This window comes from Tamandua tetradactyla, chromosome 14, assembly GCF_023851605.1.
Source record: "Tamandua tetradactyla isolate mTamTet1 chromosome 14, mTamTet1.pri, whole genome shotgun sequence".
Lineage (NCBI taxonomy): Eukaryota > Metazoa > Chordata > Mammalia > Pilosa > Myrmecophagidae > Tamandua > Tamandua tetradactyla.
Window position 1 is genome coordinate 10,701,259 of NC_135340.1, and position 7,698 is coordinate 10,708,956.

A 7,698-nucleotide genomic window follows, 5' to 3' on the forward strand; every position below is an offset into this window, starting at 1 on the left:
TTTCAAATGTACTAACTGGTTTATACATTTCTTTGTTTTGAAGCACTGATAAATACTATTTCTGAGAACCAAAATTTTTAAAAAAGTAAGCTGAATAAGATAACAAGTTAGAGGTTGTATTATGAAATAGAATTGAGTTTTATTATTAATTTTAATGACATACTTTTCAATGTCCATGAATTCTATGGCATATGCTAAAGATTTTTGTTAACTTCAAAGAGTTGAGCAGTGATACATGTATATAATATAATTTGAGCCAAAAGTCAGTACTTTCACACGTGTGTCTCTTGTTTGAAATTTTCAAGTGGAATATTTCTGAAGGAGCTTGGCTGACCATAGTGACCTCCAAAATAGGTAAGTAATAATCTTCTGAGAGGCAAGTCTATTTATAAATATTGATGTATTAATATAAATTGGATTAGAATATAAAAAGTCTTAGTATATTCTTGGAATGGCACACTTATGAAAAGATTTTTGAAATTATTCTATAAATATTTATCAATGTGTACATAGCAAGCTAGATGATACAGGATGCAAAGGTACACCACAAATCAGTACTGCCTTTAAGACTTTTCAGTCCCATAGCATATATTCATATGCCTCTTTATCTTTTCTCATTTAACTTGCCTAGGGAGTTGATGAATGGACATTTGTATGTTTCTCTTTTCTATAATTGCAACTACTTCTTGTAGACAGTTTCCTCTAGCTCTCTTCCTAAATATTTTAAAGCATTACCTGTCAATTTTTAATGTGAAGTCAAAGAAATCAACCTTATTTCTTAATATTTTTACTTAGCATTACCTCAATAGTAGCAGGACTAATGTACATGCCTCTGTGTGACCCTTCTCTGGGAAAGAAGTGCAAGGAAAGATTGAGCTTGGCAATATGGCAAAGCTCCTTCAAAAAAGGGTGATCTCACAGTAGGAGAAAATCTCTGCAATAGAAGTATGAAAAACATTAGAGAAATGAAAAACAAGGAAGAGAAGCTTCATATACAAATTGAATTGTCAGATTAGACACACACAAATCACAGATCTTACCTATTACAATCATTTGGTGATAGTTTAAAGTACATGACTACACACAAGGCACTGGGGAAGGCTTTTTCTCATGAAGAAGTCGGATCCCATCCCTTCAAAAGCAGGCTCTTTCTCTTCTACATCAGAACACATTCTGGTTTAAATTTTAACATGAAAAGTGTGTTCTTAATAATCCATGGAATGGGTACAGAAAATTCCATTTTGGTTATGAATTATCCCCTATTTGTAACCCATTAATTACACAGTTTATGTGACATTTTCTAGCTGCCCATTGTCCCATAAGTCCATATATTCCAATTTTATATAAAAAATAAATAGCTAGGTAGCAAAAGCATATCCCTCAAAAGCAGTTTATAGTTAAGGATTTCTAGTTACCTTTATGCTAATCAATATTATTATTATATTTACCAGGTGATCCCTCATTAGCATTTATCAAAGAAGTCATATATTCCCAGGGTGTCATGTCTGAGAATAAATAGTTCATGCATCTGCTGATAACATTTTCCTTTCCATAAATACTTGAATATTGGGAAAGTATAATAACTTAATTGAAAGCATCCATGAAAGATTTAGCTGTTTTGATGGAAAAGGCATATGTTCTCATATAACGGAAATATAAGAAGAGTAAAGTCACAGAAATCATTTCTGTTTCATTACAGACTTTCTGAGTTTTATGTATGCCTTTCTCTAATTTCCTGCTGTTTCTATCACCCATTTATCACCAATCTCTATTTTTAATTCATAACTGTTCTTTAGAATTCTCAGAATATGCCATGCAGTGTCTTTGCATATGCTGTTTATCCTGACTTCACCACTCCTTCACGAGATGCTGAAGTGCTCCTCTACGAATGAAACCTCCATCTACATTATTCCTACCTCCCTTACTTGCATATATGTCTAATAATTGTTCCTTGACATATTATAAAGGAGTACTGCTTTGTAAATTTGAATGTACTGATAAAGAAAAGGACATATTTAATGCTTATTTGTTTCAGAAGTCCATGACTTAGGGCCTGGTAAATACTTAGTGGTCTTTGCTAAATTAAAATTGACTGGATGACAAAATGATCTTGCATGGGCCATTCTGTCACACATTTAGGAATGGGAAGAGCTAGAATTAAGGGATGAGTATCTGGGCCTTTCACTCAGTTAATTCTTTTCATTTTAGTATCTTAATCTTCCAGATGCAGGAAATTCATAGAGCACTAGAGATACCCTCGTCAGAACAAAAGAATTGGATGAGAGTTAAAATTTTATTACGAGTGGAGAATTATTACACACTGCTAGATTGGAAGTCTGGAGAATGTTTTTCTACAACATCTCATTGATATATTTATAGGGCAATAAAAGATAACTGAAATAACCTAACTACTTCAAAACCAAAAGGCATCCTTATTTTCTTTAGAATAATACATTCTACCAATTAAAATACAATTAATTCTATCAGTTAAAATATTAATAGAACTGTGCTAAGAAACCAAATACTTGTTCTACGAATGCTTTAGCCACTGGATTAGCACACATGCACATGTGCGTGCACATGCGCGCGCACACACACACACACACACACACACACACACAGGTATCATCCTGACTGGATTTTGGCAGAAAAAAGCATGCATCTAATTTACTATGTTTTACTTAGAAAGCAAGACCACTGTGATGGAAAAGAGTAGATGGTCAAAAGCAAAACTAGCATCTGCATTCTCTTCTCTAGAATACTGATTATGTATCCATTGAGAGCTGTACCTTTCAGTGAAGAAGTAGAAGTCGTCCTGAGAGACCTACCTTCCAAGGTAAAGTTTCATAAAAATGAGTTATTAACATTAAAATTTTGCCAAATTCTAACTGGTAACATATCAGAGTATCAGATGTAGTAGAAGAAAATCCACTCTATATTGAAGCTTGGTGGTAACTGAGGTAATAACTGTTTGAACCAATATTAGATTTAAGGTAGAAGCTGTGTATAACAACATTATCCACAGTTCTGGCTCTGAAAGAGAAATTCTACCAGCACTCCCTTGTCTGAAAATACCTCTTATTTCTGGTATGGAGATATGTGGATTGAAAGTAAATTTTATGACAAAAAGCAAACCATGAGCCTTTAGTATTAACAAAGACTTAGCCTATAACATATCATTTTTTATTTCAGGTGTTAGTAGCCTGTAAAAACAGAACCTCAAATTGGGTATGGTACATCATTTTTCCATTAAAAAATAAAGGCAGAAAATTTGCTTAGAACAGGTGCTTAATAATAATTATGATTATTAGATACACAAAAAAAGAGAAGACATTTTGTAGCATGTACTTTTTATATTTTAACAAAATAAAATTAGCTTAGAATGATTAAGTAACTGGCTGAGATAATTAGACAACAGATTGGGATTATACACAGAGGTAGGTGGGAAAATGAGAGTGCAGAAGAAAATGAAAATGCAATAGTAAAATATAAATCTGTTTTGTAAATGATAAAGCAACAGCTTGATATTTCAATATATCACATCAGTGAAGTGAATGATAAATATAAGAAACTCTCACAAAGTGGAGAGTGAAAGAACAATTGTATAAATTTTCAAACTCAACGACATATAAGAAGGGCAGAGATTTTCAGTGTAATCGATATAAGAATGAAATAGATGTTATGCAAAATAGAGTAGGAGAAAATGGGATGAAAATAAAGGCAACTGCTTGAAAAACTTGAGAAAAAATTATTCTTTCCTTAGATGAATAGTAAAGTTTCAGTTTGCACATCAAATAATCTAATCACATTACAAGTCAAATGAAACAATCTAAGCTTAAATATATTTTGATAAATATTATAGTGATCAATAACAAAAAGTTAAAAACAAAGAAAAAACAAGAAAGAAAACATAACTCACAAAGAAAAACTACGTTCAGATTGACCTCACACTTCTTCTTTGCAATATTAGAAGCCAGAAGACAATTCTATAAAATTTACACAATTCCAATAAGATTGTTACCCATAAACTCTTTACCCAACCAACTGTCATTAATAAGCAAAAGCAGAAGCAAATAATATTATAGACAATATCACAAAAAATATCATTCTACATATTTTTCCAAATAAAATAAAATAAAATTGCCAGAAAATATCTGACAAACAGAAAGTAATTAAACATAAAAATGGAATAATTTGAAAGTTAGAGATAGATAAAGGCAGAAACTGAGCTTTTACATCCATAAAATGAACAGAATTTTACATAAGTAATTCTTGAATATAGACACATATCTTAATGCAATTTCTTCATGGTATAATGTAATTTTTTAGAAATGAATTACTATTTAATTTCAATTTTCCATTATGAGGAAGGAAAATAAAGCTATGTAACATCTTTTATGAAATATATACTATTTTTACTATGATAATGATTTGTCATATCTTTATATATTAAAATATTCTTCATAGAAAATTAAATATAATATCTAAAGCACTTACAAAGTATTATTTTCAAAATAATCAACTTTAAAAGCAAAGGAAATATAGTTATACATCAGAGGTTAAAAAAATTAGCTATAAGGAAATATGATACAGACAAAATTATTTACACGTAGATCAATTTTGCAGAATTAGGATTAAGAATCTCTGTGATAACAATAAATGCAAGTAGTTAAAACCTCAATACATAGTGTTGTTTTCACACCGGGCATAGAAGTGATGATTTTACTCATGCTATATTTAATCATTATTATAACCCTAAACATTGGTGTTATTGACTGTATAATAAGCACTTGTGGAACATCTGATGAACTCACAAACATGCTTTCACAGTCCCCTCACCTCTTAGGTTTGGATCCTAAATGTGCATATCTTGATTTCACACCTCATCACTCATACCATAGGTTACCTCAACCATGAGTAACTGGGCCACATGGTCATTTGGAAATTTGGCCATAAAAAGACTAATCACACTTTCAGTGTTGGGAAGTTTGAACTGACTTCAATGGTATTCTGGTACAGTGAACCAGAATAAAAGATGTAAGCTTATATGTAACAAAATCCCATTTTCCGGTCACGGTGTTGAAAAGCAGAAAATGTTGATGCAGAGATAAAAGCCAAAAGCCAATGCACTGGGAGAAGTTACCTAAATGTTTGATGGATTTCTAATTTCAGGTTTTAGTCTCTTTCTGCAACATGTATCATTAAGTTCATAGTTGGATAATTCACATAAATATACATGTAATATATGAAGCATCTACCATGTTATCAATGCTTTTTAAGGCTGTGTTGATAAAAGAGTCAACATGAAAAAGCCTCTGTCTTCAAAAAAAAACATTAATCTCACAAATTGCAAAATAATGAGATTTTAGTGATAAGATGTGACAGGAAGAAAACTAAAGATGTGTAGGAGAAGTTTGTCAGTGATTGTATAAGGATTATTTTAGTTAGGGTAGTCTTTGAAGAAGTGACGATTTGAACAGAAACCTGAATATTATGAAAAAGTAAGTGATATGAAAACAAGGGAATGCATTATAAACAGCAGCATATTTATACAGAGGAGAAGAACAGAGAGCAAAAAAAAGGTAATTTGGAGACAAGTACAACATGATATCATTTTAATGAAGTTTATAATCATGCAATGCATCAATACATTAAAATCATAAAGACATGCATAGAAATGGTTAACATGAATCAGAATATTGGATTAAATCTGTGGCATAAAATAGGAATTATATCTAGAAAATATGTGGTTACACTTCAATATTATTTGTAATGGTGGGTCCTTAGGTGCATTTTAATTTTTACTCTCATATTTTTTGTACATTTGAAAAAATTCACTAAAATCTCCTTGTTGTGAGGTATATGTTGAATGTGTCTGAGAAGAGCCAAACCCCCAATGTACAAAGTGACTGGAGCCAGAGGCTGAGCTGTCATCGATGAAGCAGACAAGGTAAAATGAGTTCAGATTAGGCCTGGCTTGATACAATCAGCTAAATAATTTTGCTATTAATCTCACTGGAACAGCAAGACTTCTTTAGTTCAGGCAGGTAGGGTCATAATCTGAAGTACATTTTCACAACCTTAGGGAAAATAGACTACTGAGTGGTGGTGCTCAGAATGAAGCTAGTTTCTGAACTCTTTACTTTTACTGCTCCATGATAAGCATGGAAATCGAGAGTAAACATTTGGAAACTTTATCGCATTCTGACATAGTGGCAACATAGAAGCATGTGATTATTTTTAAAGTAATTCAGTTTTATTATATATTACAAAGCAGTCAGCGTGTGAAAAATTGAAAATCAACAAACAAAATTGTTCATTCACCAGGAGTGCTTGAGAAGTGCTGTCCTTGAGGGCAAACGGGGAAGCAAGGAAATAGGAGTTCATGGCAAAAGTTCCAGAGATTGGAGATATATTTTGAAAGCAAAACCAACAGGACATGTCAAATGATTGGTTGTATGATGCAAGGGAACAGAGAAATCATAGATTCTGTATATTTTCAAGAAATCTGTTTGTATTATCTATACTGAATAGGCTTAGATTCTCCAATTTGTACCAAAAGTAATGACTAATACTGTTTCTATTTTATAAATATTAATGCAAAACTTAGAGTGGATGAATCACTCCCAAAGGTAATCCACACAGCAAATAGAAGTGGTGTGATTTAATCTTAGGCCTATTTTTCAACAAAACCCAGACTTTTTTTTACTATGTCCCACTTTATTCATAATTTATTGTTTAAAGATCTTAAAATAGTATCAGGAAATAAAATTATTCCTTTAAACCTAATGTTATGTGGAATGATAGGTATCCTCTAAAATTGAACTATGCATGCATTCCCAGAATGAAATTCCACTTGGAGAAGATGCATTTTTAAAATATACTGTTTGATTGTTGTGTTAATATTTTATTTAGAAGTTATGTGCTGATATTCATATTTTAAATTTACCAGTAGTTTTCTTTCTTTCTTTTAAGCAGTGTTTATCAGTAGTAGGTACCCAAGTTAAACTGTTTCATAAAAATGATGTGGCAATGTTCTTTCTTCTTCTAGCTTCTGGAACAATTTAAATTGATTTGGAAGTATCTGGTCCATGGTGATATATCTGGACCTAGTGTTTTTATATTTATTCATTTTTTGTGTGTGAGAAGGTGTTGTTCATTGATATATTTTTGTATTTCTTTAGAAATCAATTCATATTTTTGTAATAGGGCAATCAAGTAAGAAAATAAGCAAAACATTTTGGGGGGTAGATTTGGCATGAAAAATGTCCTAAATAATTCAGTTATTTGATAACTTTAAAACACAGAAAAGAAATCTCACAAAATTGATCAAGAAGAAAATAATGGAAGGGTCAAATAACTAAACATATTTAACTACAGACAACAAAATTTATGGAACGCCAAAAAGCATTTCATAATTTTTTTTTTTGCAAATAACATTGAAAATTAAAAAGCATCAACATTTTATTTTGGTTATATATTTTTCAGTTCTGAAATTTCCATCTAGTTCTTGCTTATATTTTCTATTTCCTTTTTGAGACTTTAGATTTCTTTGCTGATACTCTATTCTTACATTTGTTTCTAGTGTGATCTTCATTGTTTGTTAGAGTTTGTTTATCATGGCTACTTTAAAATTCTTGTCACATAATTTTAATAACTTAGCATCTGTTGATTGTCTTTTCTCATTCAAATTTGGAT

General features: G+C 31.2%; 1 long non-coding RNA gene across 1 annotated transcript; it reads left to right on the top strand.

Moving 5' to 3' along the window:
* Positions 1 to 303: 303 nt before the first annotated feature.
* Positions 304 to 5,950, top strand: LOC143654797 (uncharacterized). Its single transcript, XR_013161964.1, has 3 exons — positions 304 to 354; positions 2,758 to 2,836; positions 5,859 to 5,950. It is a non-coding gene; the product is annotated as an uncharacterized LOC143654797 (long non-coding RNA).
* Positions 5,951 to 7,698: the final 1,748 nt, after the last annotated feature.